Source organism: Mustela erminea, chromosome 3 (genome assembly GCF_009829155.1).
Source record: "Mustela erminea isolate mMusErm1 chromosome 3, mMusErm1.Pri, whole genome shotgun sequence".
Classification (NCBI taxonomy): Eukaryota; Metazoa; Chordata; class Mammalia; order Carnivora; family Mustelidae; genus Mustela; species Mustela erminea.
In genome coordinates this window covers 110,047,648-110,064,590 of record NC_045616.1, presented here as the reverse complement: position 1 = coordinate 110,064,590, position 16,943 = coordinate 110,047,648, and the positions used below count along the sequence as shown (strand labels likewise).

At 35.4% G+C, this 16,943-nt stretch overlaps 1 pseudogene; it reads right to left on the bottom strand.

Moving 5' to 3' along the window:
* Nucleotides 1-16,943, bottom strand: part of LOC116587235 — a 75,765-nt pseudogene that overhangs the window by 13,360 nt on the left and 45,462 nt on the right.

Below are 16,943 nucleotides of genomic sequence, written 5' to 3'. Positions count from 1 at the left end.
AAAGCATATTTTCCTGGGGTTGTTGCCACCCTTTTAGTATTTTACTTGCTCCTTCATGTATTCTTATCTGGACAAAATGACAAGGCGGAAAAATTCACCACAAAAAAAAGAAGAGGCAGTACTGAAGGCTAGGGACCTAATCAATACAGACATTGGTAATATGTCAGATCTAGAGTTCAGAATGACAATTCTCAAGGTTCTAGCCGGGCTCGAAAAAGGCTTGGAAGATATTAGAGAAACCCTCTTGGGAGATATAAAAGCCCTTTCTGGAGAAATAAAAGAACTAAAATCTAACCAAGTTGAAATCAAAAAAGCTATTAATGAGATGCAATAAAAAATGGAGGCTCTAACTGCTAGGATAAATGAGGCAGAAGAAAGAATTAGTGATATAGAAGACCAAATGAGAGAGAATAAAGAAGCTGAGCAAAAGAGGGACAAACAGCTACTGGACCATGAGGGGAGAATTCGAGAGATAAGTGACACCATAAGACGAAACAACATTAGAAATATTGGGATTCCAGAAGAAGAAGAAAGAGAGAGGGGAGCAGAAGGTATGCTGGAGAGAATTATTGGAGAAAATTTCCCTAATATGGCAAAGGGAACAGGCATCAAAATTCAGGAGGTTCAGAGAACGCCCCTCAAAATCAATAAGAATAGGTCCACACCCCGTCACCTAATAGTAAAATTTACAAGTCTTAGTGACAAAGAGAAAATTCTGAAAGCAGCCCGGGAAAAGAAGACTGTAACATACAATGGTAAAAATATTAGATTGGCAGCTGACTTATCCACAGAGACCTGGCAGGCCAGAAAGAGCTGGCATGATATTTTCAGAGCACTAAACAAGAAAAACATGCAGCCAAGAATACTATATCCAGCTAGGCTATCATTGAAAATAGAAGGAGAGATTAAAAGCTTCCAGGACAAACAAAAACTGAAAGAATTTGCAAACACCAAACCAGTTCTACAGGAAATATTGAAAGGGGTCCTCTAAGCAAAGAGAGAGCCTACAAGTGGTAGATCAGAAAGGAACAGAGACAATATACAGTAATAGTCACCTTACAGGCAATACAATGGCACTAAATTCATATCTCTCAATAGTTACCCTGAATATTAATGGACTAAAGGCCCCAATCAAAAGAAACAGGGTATCAGAATGGATAAAAAAAACAAAACCCATCTATATCTTGCCTCCAAGAAACTCATTTTAAGCCCGAAGACACCTCCAGATTTAAAGTGAGGGGGTGGAGAAGAATTTACCATGCTAATGGACATCAGAAGAAAGCAGGAGTGGCAATCCTTTTATCAATTAGATTTTAAGCCAAAGACTATAATAAGAGATGAGGAAGGACACTATATCATACTCAAAGTGTCTGCCCAACAAGAAGATCTAATAATTTTAAATATCTATGCCCCCAACGTGGGAGCAGCCAACTATATAAACCAATTAATAACAAAATCAAAGAAACACATCAACAATAATACAATAATAGTAGGGAACTTTAACACTCCCCTCACTGAAATGGACAGATCATCCAAGCAAAAGATCAGCAAGGATATAAAGACCTTAAATGACACACTGGACCAGGTGGACATCACAGATATATTCAGAACATTTCATCCCAAAGCAACAGAATACACATTCTTCTCTAGTGTACATGGAACATTCTCCAGAATAGATCACATCCTCGGTCCTAAATCAGGACTCAACTGGTATCAAAAGATTGGGATCATTCCCTGCATATTTTCAGACCACAATGCTCTGAAGCTAGAACTCAACCACAAGAGGAAGTTTGGAAAGAACCCAAATACATGGAGACTAAACAGCATCCTTCTAAAGAATGAATGGGTCAACTGGGAAATTAAAGAAGAATTGAAAAAAATCATGGAAACAAATGATAATGAAAATAAAACGGTTCAAAATCTGTGGGACACAACAAAGGCAGTCCTGAGAGGAAAATATATAGCGGTACAAGACTTTCTCAAGAAATAAGAAAGGTCTCAGGTACACAACCTAACCCTACACCTAAAGGAGTTGGAGAAAGAACAAGAAAGAAACCCTAAGCCCAGCTGGAGAAGAGAAATCATAAAGATCAGAGCAGAAATCAATGAAATAGAAACCAAAAAAACAATAGAACAAATCAACGAAACTAGGAGCTGGTTCTTTGAAAGAATTAATAAAATTGATAAACCCCTGGCCAGACTTATCAACAAGAAAAGAGAAAGGACCCAAATAAATAAAATCATGAATGAAAGAGGAGAGATCACAACTAACACCAAAGAAATACAAACTATTAAGAACATACTATGAGCAACTCTACGCCAACAAATTTGACAATCTGGAAGAAATGGATGCATTCCTAGAAACATATAAACTACCACAACTGAACCAGGAAGAAATAGAAAGCCTGAACAGACCCATAACCAGTAAGGAGATTGAAACAGTCATTAAAAATCTCCAAACAAACAAAAGCCCAGGGCCAGACGGCTTCCCGAGGGAATTCTACCAAACATTTAAAGAAGAACTAATTCCTATTCTCCTGAAACTGTTCCAAAAAATAGAAATGGAAGGAAAACTTCCAAACTCATTTTATGAGGCCAGCATCACCTTGATCCCAAAACCAGACAAGGTTCCCATCAAAAAAGAGAGCTTTAGACCAATATCCTTGATGAACACAGATGCAAAAATTCTCACCAAAATACTAGCCAATAGGATTCAACAGTACATTAAAAGGATTATTCACCACGACCAAGTGGGATTTATTCCAGGGCTGCAAGGTTGGTTCAACATCCTCCAATCAGTCAATGTGATAACAACACATCAAAAAAAGAAAGGACAAGAACCATATGATACTCTCAGTAGATGCTGAAAAAGCATTTGACAAAGTACAGCATCCCTTCCTGATCAAAACTCTTCAAAATGTAAGGATAGAGGGCACATACCTCAATATTATCAAAGCCATCTATGAAAAACCTACCGCTAATATCATTCTCAATGGAGAAAAACTAAAAGCTTTTCTGCTAAGGTCAGGAACACGGCAGGGATGTCCATTATCACCACTGCTATTCAACATAGTACTAGAAGTCCTAGCCTCAGCAATCAGACAACAAACGGAAATTAAAGGCATCCAAATCGGCAAAGAAGAAGTCAAATTATCACTCTTCACAGATGATATGATACTATATGTGGAAAATCCAAAAGAATCCACTCCCAAACTGCTAGAACTTGTACAGGAATTCAGTAAAGTGTTAGGACATAAAATCAATGCACAGAAATCGGTTGCATTTCTCTACACCAACAACAAGACAGAAGAAAGAGAAATTAAGGAGTCCATCCCATTTACATTGCACCCCAAACCATAAGATACCTAGGAATAAACCTAACCAAAGAGGCACAGAATCTATACTCAGAAAACTATAAAGTACTCATGAAAGAAATTGAGGAAGACACAAAGAAATGGAAAAATGTTCCATGCTCCTGGATTGGAAGAATAAATATTGTGAAAATGTCTATGCTACCTAAAGCAATCTACACATTTAATGCAATTCCTATCAAAGTACCATCCACCTTTTTCAAAGAAATGGAACAAATAATTCTAAAATTTATATGGAACCAGAAAAGACCTCGAATAGCCAAAGGGATATTGAAAAAGAAAGCCAACGTTGGTGGCATCACAATTCCGGACTTCAAGCTCTATTACAAAGCTGTCATCATCAAGACAGCATGGTACTGGCACAAAAACAGACAGACACATAGGTCAATGGAACAGAATAGAGAGCCCAGAAATAGACCCTCAACTCTATGGTCAACTAATCTTCGACAAAGCAGAAAAGAATGTCCAATGGAAAAAAGACAGCCTCTTCAATAAATGGTGTTGGGAAAATTGGACAGCCACATGCAGAAAAATGAAATTGGACCATTCCTTATACCACACACAAAAATAGACTCAAAATGGATGAAGGACTTCAATGTGCGAAAGGAATCCATCAAAATCCTTGAGGAGAACACAGGCAGCAACCTCTTCGACCTCAGCCGTAGCAGCATCTTCCTAGGAACATCACCAAAGGCAAGGGAAGCAAGGGCAAAAATGAACTATTGGGATTTCATCAAAATCAAAAGCTTTTGCACAGCAAAGGAAACAGTTCACAAAATCAAAAGACAACTGACAGAATGGGAGAAGATATTTGCAAACGACATATCAGATAAAGGACTAGTGTCCAAAATTTATAAAGAACTTAGCAAACTCAACACCCAAAGAACAAATAATCCAATCAAGAAATGGGCAGAGGACATGAACAGATATTTCTGCAAAGAAGACATCCAGATGGCCAACAGACACATGAAAAAGTGCTCCATATAACTCGGCATCAGGGAAATACAAATCAAAACCACAATGAGATATCACCTCACACCAGTCAGAATGGCTAAAATAAACAAGTCAGGAAATGACAGGTGCTGGCGAGGATGCGGAGAAAGGGGAACCCTCCTACACTGTTGGTGGGAATGCAAGCTGGTGCAACCACTCTGGAAAACAGCATGGAGGTTCCTCAAAATGTTGAAAATAGAACTGCTCTATGACCCAGCAATTGCACTACTGGGTATTTATCCTAAAGATACAAACGTAGTGATCCAAAGGGGCACGTGCACCCGAATGTTTATAGCAGCAATGTCCACAATAGCTAAACTATGGTAAGAACCTAGAGGTCCATCAACAGATGAATGGATAAAGAACATGTGGTATATGTACACAATGGAATGCAGCCATCAAAAGAAATGAAATCTTGCCATTTGCGACAACATGGATGGAACTAGAGCGTATCATGCTTAGCGAAATAAGTCAAGCAGAGAAAGAGAATTATCATATGATCTCCTTGATATGAGGAAGTGGTGATGCAACATGGTGGCTTAAGTGGGTAGGAGAAGAATCAATGAAACAAGATGGGATTGGGAGGGAGACAAACCATAAGTGACTCTTAATCTTACAAAACAAACTGAGGGCTGCTGAGTGGAGGGGGGTTGGGAGAAGGAGGGTGGGGTTATGGACATTGGGGAGGGTATATGCTTTGGTGAGTGCTGTGAAGTGTGTAAACCTGGCGATTCACAGACCTGTACCCCTGGGGATAAAAATATATGTTTATAAAAAATAAAAAATTTAAAAATAAAAAAAAAATACTTCTGGAAATTATAGGATACATTTACATATTCACTGAAAGCAGATAGAATAAAAAGAAATTGATTAAGTGAGCTCTGCTTCAGTTTACCTTCTGCAAGAAGTGACTTGACAAAAATACCCATTTTGTCTGTCTGAGGATGTATTGATTGCAGAAGGAAGGTAATTAGTATTTTGACTTATATGCAAGGTAAATATTTAAAAAAGCACAACTGCATGTATCCATTGCTATCCTAGCTCAAGAACAGAATGGATTGCATAACAAGGGAGAATATGTGAGCATGAATGTGGGGAGGGCTTATGTGGATGTATACACATGGAGAAATGTGTGAGAGTGTGTGTGTGTGTGTGTGTGTGCGCACATATGTACTCCTTGTGTTGGAAATGCATCAGGACGAAATTCCCAACAATTCTAAGATAAAAATAAATAAATAATGTAATGAGTATAATTACTTTACTTACCTTTCTCTTGGGAATACATTTGGGAGAATGGAAAAATGTTTGCTCTCACTTATGCTTAAACAATTCAAACCTTCCCCCTTCTCTAGGTAATATGGTGTTTTTGCTTATTTGTGAGCATGTGGCCTTCTTTTCTAGAAGACAACCCAAACAAACAGATCCGTATTCAATCTGTTGCAGGCTTTTTAATATAAATAGAAGAACTTTTTAAAAATTTGTCCTACCACTGTTGGTAAGTTGTGTAGCTACTTTTCTCCTCTACTTTCATTGGGGTATAATTTGGGGGACCACTATGTGGGCAACTAAAAAGCTACAGAGATGTGGAAATTTCTCTCAGTCATTAACTGTGAAATATAACCGACAATTAATGTCTATCATCAAATTAGGAGATAATGTTAGTTTTCACACTTGAGTTCTCAGTTTAATGCTTTAACTATCCTTATTAGGGGCTCTTAGCACATCAAAAGAGAGATCAGCAAAACAAATGATTAGCTCTCTGGTCAATTTGCTAGACTCCAATGGTAGTTTAATTTGGTAGCAGTGCATTTCTAATAAATGTAATCCTCATTTATTTAATGAACCCAATTTTAGCATAAATACAAAGTATGAAGGTAGGTAATGTATATTATAATTTGATTCCTAACTTTTTATACACACAAATGCCCATAGTTACATATAAATATATGTTATTTTCAATTGCATAAAAACTGTAAAAAGATCACTTTATAATTCAAACTAAATTGCCATATTCGTTATTTTGGTTTCCAAACCCTCTTTTTGGCAAATTTTATCAATCAAGCAAAAGGAAATATAGTATATGTCTTCCTTTAAAAGCCCTACAAAAGGTTAGTCTCTGGATTTTCTTTTGGCCTTCAACAAAACATAAAGAGGAAGGTTAAATGCCTATTGCTTACAAATGCCTAGAGAGGTCATTGAATGAATACAGTTAACTGTTTTATTTTTCCTAATTGGTATATGCCATGTTTAACCAACAGAAATTCCATCTTTCTACACAAAAGAAAAGCCTCTCTTATCTCACAAGTTGGGTTTTATTTAAGCCAGTAAATCGTACATAATATTAAAAAATGAATTTCCTTTCCAATTAATTTGTCTATTCTAATCAGTCTAAGGGGAACTAACTCCTTTAACACTTCAGGCAGATGCTTAGAATGTCTTTGGGGAATTGACCACTTCATTGCAGTTAAAAAGTGTATTATTTGGAGGCATAAATGGATACCAGATCTCCTTTTATGTTTTGGACCTTGGTACTAAATTGTAGTGGGCCACACACTGTTAGCCTTAATAGGATTAGTTTGGATATTAACAAAAGAACAATTAACACCTGCTGATATGATCACAGATGGTATCAAAGAGTAAGAGAAACTCAATTTTACAGGGACGCTCATCTAAGGTTTTTTATTGGGAGTGCTGGTACAAAAATGGCTACAAAATTCAGGGACAGTATTCTGTGTAACTGTCAGGGATATACTATGAAACTTGTATGAAACCGAAGTCTTTCTTTAGCTTGCTTAATTCTGAGGAACGGGTCTATCAGCGACTAGCTCTTTAACTCTGGGTATATTTCATTTCTTTGATTGTAGGTTTGTTTACCTATAAAATTGAAACAGTACTGGCCCCCAGTTTCTGGGATTGTTGTGAGGATTAAATGAGATAATCCAGGGAAAAGGGCATAATCCTGTTTCTTATGTATAAATGTGAGTCCTTATTGTTCTCATTTTTATATTGTATCTAATAATTTATAGACTTCACGAAGCTTTACAATTTTGAACTTAGTCAAAAACACTTTTTGATTTTGATGGGTACCATTTGCCCTATTTCCAAAGAATGTTTATAATTTTAATCATGAAGTGATAGTAAATTTTATCGCATGCCTTTTCAACTTTAGCGTTGAAAAACTTTAGAGGGTTCCCCACCCCTTCTATTAGTGTAATGTATTTCATTAACAGCTTAGACATTTTGGAATAATTTAGTAGTTAAGTATTGTGTTTATATATTGCTATTTCAATTTGCTAGTAGTTTCTTTGCTTCCATTTTCAAATTATATTAATTTATTGTGATTATAGTATCTCTGTTTAGATTGTGTGTCAGGGTCCTGATAGCATTACAGAATGAGTTGGGGATATTTAGGGGCTTTCCTGTGTTCTGAGTCATTTAAATAGTTGTTATATATTTCTTGAAATTATAAAATTTCACACTTGTGTTTGTGAGCAAAGGGCAGGGAATGGAAGGGAAAAATGATTAACTTTTTCCATTTATCTTTGGTTATTTATATATTCAATTATAAGTCTACTTTGGTAATTAATATTTTTTTAGGAAAAGCCCAGACATATAAGAATTCTAGAAGAGCCAAAGAGGTACCAGAACAAAGTAGAATCTTTAAGTTTCACAAAGGAATTTCACATGTATTTACTAGCGTTACATCTTACTGGATCATCCAAATTTCATAGTAAACAGGAAACAGGAAACAGAAATTTAGACAATTTAGACAAGAAACAGAAATTTATAGAAAATTTAGATTTGAATTCAAATGACGAGTACCACCTCACACACATTTAAAAAGAAAAAAAATAAAGAAAGAAAAAATGAAAAGGAAAGAAGAGAAGAAAAGAGGAAAGAAAAAAAAAGAAAACAACAGAAAATAGCAAGTGTTGGTGAAAATGTAGAGAAATTGGAACATTCATGTATGGTTAGTGGGAATATAGGATGTTGGAACCATTGTGGCTGATGATTCCCTAAAAAGTTAAAAATAGAGTTATCATATGATTCAGCAACTCCACTTCTGGTTATATACCTAAAAGAATTGAAAGCAGGACCTCAGAAGATATTTGTACTCTCTTATTCATAGCAGCATTATTCATAATAGCTAAGAAGTAGAAGCAATGCAAGTGTCAACCAGCAGATGAATGGATTAACAAAGTTTGCATATATATATATACATATATATGTATATATATATATACACACACACACAGCCATAAAAAGGAAGAGAATTCTTACACATGCTACAACACAGATGAATCTTGAGGGCAACATGCTAAGTGAAATAAGCCAGTCACAAAAGGATAGATACTCTATGATTCTACCTATATGAATTTCCTAGAGTATAATAAAATTCATAGAGACAGGAAGTAGAATGGTAGTTACCAAAGACCAGAGGAGGGAGGAAATGGGGAATCATTGTTTCATGGGTACAAAGATTCAGTTTTGCAAGATGAAGCTGGTTCTAGAGACAGATAGTGGTAATGGCTGTACAGTATATGAATATCCTTAATACTACTGAACTGTACACGTAAAAATCACTAAGATGTATATTTTACCACAAGTTAATTTTTTTAAATCAAATGGCAAGTAAATGACAGAGCTAAGCCAAGAAGGGCCTCCATATCAAGGGCATTTGAACTATTCTTGAGCACTCTAAGCCTAATGGAATGTATTTCTGCCATATCTAGCTCCTAAGGTAGATTTTCTGTGATATTTTTGTCTTTTTGTACTTTGATATATTAAAAGAGAAAAGAAAAACACATAAAAGTTGAAACATAAGGCCCTATGGCAATACCTAATAATTTTCTTTCCAAAATAGGTTTTCATACTCTTAGAAAGTCCTCCTCCAGGGAGCCTTTCTTAACTTTCCTAATATTTCACTATGTGCACCTGTCCCCTTCAACATACCCACTCCATCCTAGTCTTATTTTGTTCATATTTCTCATCACTCCATATTCCAAATATTTGCTTATTTTCTCTTTCTTTCTAGAATGGGATTCTCTGAAGAGTAGTCAATAAAAGGTTAAAGACCTAGGTTATACCCTCTATTTCTACTCTTGTAGCATGGATTTCAGTTACTTATTGTTTTTTTCTTTCCTAATAGTTCTTAGATTTTTGTATACATCCAGCCCAGTTAATAAATTGCTGAGGTCTTATTCTATGAAGGACACTATTGTACATTCCAGGGAGATAGTAGTATAAAATCTAGAAAATAAATAAATAAAAGGCCAAAATCTCTTCATTGAGCTCATGAAATAGAGGAAATAAACAATAAATAAGGTAAAGAAATGCAGTTTGTATTCTGTTGCATATATGATAAAAAGAAAATAATAGGATCTAAGGTATGTAGGAAGTTTTATATAAGGTTACACAGAGAATATGGCTTTTACTCAAAGACCTAGTGAAAGGAAGAGTATAATTTTGCTAGAGCTGCCATAACAAAATGCCATAACAAAACAGACTGATAGCTTAAATAATAGAAGTTTATTTTCTTACAGTTCTGGAGCCTAAACATCTAAGATCAAGGGATTATCAGGTTTGATTTCTCCTGAGGATTTTCTCCTTGGCTTGCAGATGGCCAGCTTTTTGCTGTGTCATCACATGGTCTTTTCTTTGTACATGCATGTTATACGTATCACTGGTGTCTCTTACTCTTTTAAGGACATCAGACATATTAAATTATGGTCCCAACCTAATGTCCTCTAAAAAGAGGCCTCTAAAAACTTAACTAGTTCTTTAAAGATCTGTTTTCTGAATATGGTTACACTTTGAGGTACTGGAGTTAGGGATGTCAAAATACAGATTTTTGGAGGACACAATTCAGCCCATAACAGAGAGAGAATAAGTCATGTAGGTATTAGGGGCAGGGCATTGCAAAGAGAACAAGTACAAAGACCCTGAAGTAGGAACACGTCTGACAGTGTTCTGACAGAATCAAAGAGGCCAGTGTGTCTGAAACAGAGAAAAGAAGAGAAATATAACAGATAAGGCCAGAGAGAAAACTGAGCTAGACCTTGTATATCATTGTAAGACCCACCTTTTTTTTTTTTTTTTTTTTTTTTTAGAGAAATGGAACACCATTAGAAGTGTTTGAGCCAGGGACATATGTTTGGACATATGGTTAGCTAGGACCTCTCTGATTGCTGTGTTGACAATAGACTAGGGTAGATGGAAGGGATACAGAGGCTCTTACAATAATCAAGATAGGATATAATGATGGCTTAGTATATAGTTGTGGCATTGGGAGAGGTAAAGGTGATAAGGTTCTGGAGTTTTGTACAATTTTTTTTTTTTTTTGAAGACCAAACTAGTAAGATTTACTGACAGAATATATGTGAAATAACAAAAAGAAAAGAATTATTGTTGACTAGGTACTTGAAGAATGTAGTTATCTGTGACCTAGAAGGAAGGGTATAGGTTAAACAGGTTTGGGAGAAATAGAGGGTTATATCAGTTTCAGTTTAATAGAAAAATAGTTAAGTAGATACAATAGTAGACACCTGCATATATATACTTACCCAAATCAAAAGACAAAGAGTTCAGAAATTATAGCTATACATTATATCTATGGTGATGTTACAACTGTGATGATAAGAAGTAAGAAGAGGGAAAAGAGAGGAGAAAGAAAAGAAAAGATTGTGTTATCTTACAAAGCCCTCAAAAGACTTAATAGAAATTACCAAAATCATGATAGTCTTAGTACTAGGTGCTCTGTTAAAACATGAAAAAAGATTTGTATATAGTACCTGTGTTTTGAGAATTCAAAACTTGGGTCAAGGTGAGGCCTGGAAGTGTTAGATCTTGTGCTGTCCATCCTTTCATGCCACATGTGGGTGAGGGAGCAAAAGAAGCTGTGTTTTTGGGTAACTGTTGGCCTTTTGATGAGAGAAAGATATTATACAAATGTGTTTCTTGTCTTTATGTACCAATAAAGCTAATTGCAAATCGTATTTTATTAAAACCCATTTGTATCTGTGAATCTGATTAGTCAACTTCTAACTACAGTTGTGGTATTTCAGTAATATGAAGACTCAATACACTCCTTTGGAAATCAGGATCTGCAAATTCCAGTGCTTATAGTATCCAGGCAGGTAAAATAAATAAAATATTTTAAAAGAGAATGGAAAATAACTAGAGAGAATGGCTGCGGCAGGCTAAATAATGCCTACCAGCCCCCACCATGTGATCCAGTTATAGATCTTGAGATAGGGAAATTATCCTGGATTATCTAGGTGAGCCCAAGTAATCAAAAAAGTCCTCTTAAACGGAAGCCAAGAAGCCAAAGACAGAGAAGATGATTTCACAAAGGAACCAGAGGTTGTAAATGTGCTTTGAAGATGGAGAAAGGAGCCATGAGTCAAAGAAATGCAGGTGGCCTTTTGAAGCGGAGAGTGGCAAGGAAACAGATTATCCTAAAGAGAGAAAGAACAGAAGGAGCGTAGCCTTCCTCCAGAAGGAACACAGCCCGGCCAACACTTTGATTTTAAACTTCTGACCTCCAGAATGGTAAGAGAATAAATTTATGTTGTGTTAAGGCACTACCCTTTCATAAAGCCATCATGATCAATTTTGAAACTGAAATTCAACTTTAAAAATAACCACACACAAGAATGGCCAAGGATTGAGCATTCAGGGTCAATTCAGACTGAAGATATCCAGTTTTCAACTGCTGTTAAACTGTGATTTCCAGGAAAATATTTTGCTTTCTATTTTACTTTACTAAAAAATTATAATAAAAAACCACCATGTCAGATATATATAATTTTACATGCCATATGGAAATGGTATGAATAATAATTCTCCCCAAAGATAATGCTAATTACTTTTAGGTAAAATTTAAAAAAAAAATAGGAAGTGCAATGGATCAATTCTTTGTTCACTTATCATTGGTTTCCAGCACTGCAAATTTAAGTCTAATTTTGAGGCAGATTTCCTAATCAGTTATGATAAACTATGTTAGAAGTTCAGCTTTCACAGTTAATCATGGCATATGATTTCTTTGGTTTCCAATGTGAAATTTGCTTCTACAAATTATAATCAGTATAAATGGAGAGAACCTTACCAAAAGAGATATACTTACATTGCTCTAAATATTCTAAAATACTGATGATATAATTTTTAATGGTATGCATATAGAACCATAGCCGAAATCTGAAATAAATACATGTCAAAATATTATTTAATCAATAAAGTTATCCAGAAAACCAGTAAAGTTGTTAGCACGTGACAGCGTATGGCTAGCATTCCCTACAGTTCAGAGAAAAAGAAGGAAAGATGGTATGGAAAATAAGTAATTCCTAGAATTTGTAAGGTTCATCTTTCAGATCTCCAGTATAATCCTTCAAATAAAGAGTGTTATATTTAACTAATATTTAATCCACTTCTCTAATAATTTTAGAGGTCACACTAATTAAGATAATGCTTAAATCATAAAGTATATTGGATCAGAAATATAAACCAGTTTCAATCAGAACTAAAAATAAACTAACTCTTAGTTCAAGTTAAGAATTAATTATTGGGAAACTTCTATTTTTTGCCAAAGTGGAGTAGCAGGGGCCAGATCTACCCTCTTCCCCAAAACAAGGAAACAAACAACAAAACTCAACAGACAAATATATATGAAACAGTAGTTTTCAAGATACTGGATATCAGGCAATAAGGGAGAGTGATCATGGAGAAATGAGAGGTAAATCCTCAAACAGTCTCATCTCATCAGCAGGTTGGACGAGAAGAGGTACAAGAGAGGGAACTCCAGAGATCTACAGAGGGAAATCTGAGTGTTTAGTAGAGTACTGATTTGTGAGGAAAAATATTATAGGGGCAAAGACAGAACCACCCTAAAGGATTAGTAGAAAAAAATACTTGAAACAGACACAGGTCTGGGAGTATTGTGTGTTCTACCAACCAGATTAGAAAAACTCATAACTTCCAAGGCATTAGAGTATCAGAAGGTTTTGCCTCAGTTGGCTAGGGGATGGGGTGGAATTGGATAACTAGTCCTAGACTAAAGATGGCTCTTGTCTTGCCAAATGAATTTTAAATGCAAGTCTCAAATGATGAAACTCTTTTACATGTAACTTAACTGTGTCCTAGACAAAGTTCAAAAATGTATAAAAGAATACAAAAATGTATTGACCAAAAAATTTTACAGTGTCTGGCATTTGGAAGAAAAAAACGGGCATACAAAGGGCATTCAAAAGGAAGATATGCCCCATAATGAGGAGAAACATCAATGAACAGAAATTGATCCAGCACTGATACAGATACTGTATTTAGCAGGCAAAACAGTGGACACAATGGTTTTCCTTATGATCAAACATTAAGCAGAGTAGGGAGGATATAAAAAGATGGAAATCAGATTTCCAGAGATGAAAACTGAAATATCTGAGTTGAAAAAAATACATAGGATGATATTAATAGCAGATTAAACATTGCAGAACTAAGATCAGTGAACTTGAAAACAGCAAAAGAAGCAATCCATAATAAAACAGAGAGAAAAGAAGAATTTATTTAAAAAAAAATAAGGAAAAGAGTATCAGTGAACTATGGGACAATTCCAAATGATTTACTCAAGTAGAAGAAGCATGAAGAAAACTACTGTATGGCATGATATAATTAAATTGATCAAAACCATTGATAAAGAGAAAATCTTAAAAGAAGCCAGTAGTAGGGGGAAGAATTATTACATACAGGGTAACAAAGATATGGATGCCAGCAAATCTCTGTAGTACTGAAAGAAAAAAAATCAACCTAGAATACTATACTAAGCAAAAATATATGTATAATGAAAGTGACATACTTTTTCAGATTTACAAAAAGCTAAAAAAAAATTCATCACCAACACACACACACACACACATGCACACACACAGAGAAAAGAATTGTTAAAGGAAAATTATACAAAGAGGAAATAAGGAAGGCATAGTAAACATTTCAAGATACCAAATTGAACGTTTCATGAGCGAACTGTTTCTGGTATATGAATGCTGCAGTATTTGCTTCAAAGTGGGTAAACCAGGTCAGGCTATTTCAGGTGTTCAGTAGTTTTGTCTGAATTACCATGTACTCCATCTTGCATCTTTTTCCCGTTTACTTGAAGTTTACTATTTACCTGTTGGCACTAAAGTGCATGTATTTCTTAGGTAGAGGAGTTAGCAGATGCTCTGTTCTCTAAACGTGAAACTACTTCTGGATACAGAATTCAGAACAGAGGAAGCAGATAAAATAGTTAATAAGGGCTCTATAGATATGACCTTGTGTAAGCTGTCCTTTTCCTACCCCTTTGGTCCCATCTATCTTCTTGAATATCTGTTACGCTTTCATGAAAACCTACAGTTACTCATAAGGCTAATAAGTGACATGTGACTTTAGATAATCCCCCATACCATGATCAGGCGCAGGACATATTTCTGATTACTTGCTATCAGGTCAGGCAGTTATTTGGATTTTCCCACAATCTCCAACTGAGAATACCTTGCTGGGTCAACTTGATTGTGACTTGAGGGAACTATGGTGAGATTTTATTTAGGCAGCCAATATTGAACTGTGTACATATCATCCAATGGCTGTGCCCAAGATAAGTGCTTTAACTGGCCATGTGTTTCTTTCTGGCATCAATATTTATAGAATATACAAGTATGTATACAAGTAATGCATATAAGTAATGTATATGAATGGCATATATATAGGTATATATACACACATAAATATAGAATATACAAGTAATGTAAATGAGCAGGTACCATAAAGTTTGATATTTCTAACCAGAACACACTATTCTACCACCACAGAATACAGACACATTAGCTAAAGTAGCAAGACTATCTTGCCCGGTCTCTTATATTTAAATATGAGGGCATATGTGCTCCTTCTCAGACCTTGCTCCAAATAAGGCTTTCTCCATGTTTCAGCTCCAGGAAGGTTAGAAAGCATGCAGTAGTCTAATCCCAGTTCAACAGGCATCTTAGCGGGATGCCCAACTGTGTCACCATTATGGCCAGGTGAACCAATTCTTGTTCCTTTTAAGCGAGTGGATTCAGGTTCGGTGATGGACCTATGGAAATAGGCCTATGGAAATTGTAAATGGGTAAACCTGCTTCCAGACCTCTCTCTTTCTCTGTCTCTCTCTGTCTCTGTCTCTCTGTCTCTCTCTCTCTCTCACACACACACACACATACACACACACAGCTACCCTTGTGATTCCGTTTGAACAAAATTGAAGGCATTGTTTTCAATAATATGTGTTCCCTCTACAACTTTTTCTTTCTGTCTTTATATTTTGTTCAAATCAGAATGCAAGCATGTATAAGAAATTTCTTTTTTTTTTTTTTTTTTTTAAAGATTTTATTTATTTATTTGACAGACAGAGATCACAAGTAGGCAGAGAGGCAGGCAGAGAGAGAGGAGAAAGCAGGCTCCCTGCTGAGCAAAGAGCCCGATGTGGGGCTTGATCCCAGGACCCTGGGATCATGACCTGAGCCGAAGGCAGAGGCTTTAACCCACTGAGCCACCCAGGTGCCCCTATAAGAAATTTCTTGATAGGTCTCTCAAGTTTCTCTTTCTTTTTTCAATTCAGTAGTTTTTAGTATATTCAGAGTTGTGCAACTATCACTACAATCGGTTTTATATTTTCATCACTCAAAAAGGAAACTCTGTACTCAATAGCAGTCACTCCTCATTTGTTGCCCATTATACCTGCCCTGGTCATTCAGAAATCTACTCTCTGTATAGGATTGGCTAAATCTCGAAATTTCATATAAATGGAATCAAACAGTATGTGGTCTTTTGTTATTTTTTGCTTTCACTTGGCGTATTTTCAAGATTAATTCATATTGCAATAATTATAGTACTTTGATGTTGTTATGGCTAAATAATATTACATTAAGTGTATATACCACATTTTCCATATTCATTTATCAGTTGATAGACATTTGGGCTGTTTCTAGTTTATGGCTATTATGAACAATGCTGCTATAAATATTAATGTACAAGTTTTTGTGTGGATATATATTTTCATTTTTATTGGGAATATGCCAAATAATGGGATAGCCAATCCATATGATAATTGTATTAAAACTTTTGAATACCTGCCAGAGTGTTTTCCAAAGTGGTGGCACTTTATATTGCTACCGAAAATATATGAGGCTTCCATTATCTCCACAATCTTGCCAATATTTTTTATTATCTGCCTTTTGATTAGAACCATCTTAGAATGTGCAAAATGGTATCTCATTGTGGTTTTGATTTGCATTTCCCTGATGACTAATGATATTGAGTATGTTTTCATATTTTTTGGCATTCATGTATCTTTTAAAAAAGTTATTTAGATCTTCTGTCCAGTTTTTAGCTGAATTATTTATTATTGAATTGTAACTGTCCTTTATATATTCTGGCTAAAAAGTCTTTTATCAGATATGTGACTTGCAAATGTATTCCATTCTGCATAATGTCCTTTAAAGTACAAAAGCTTTAATTTTGGTGACATTCAATTTATCTATATTGTCTTCTCTCACTTGTGCTTTTTGCATCTTGTAT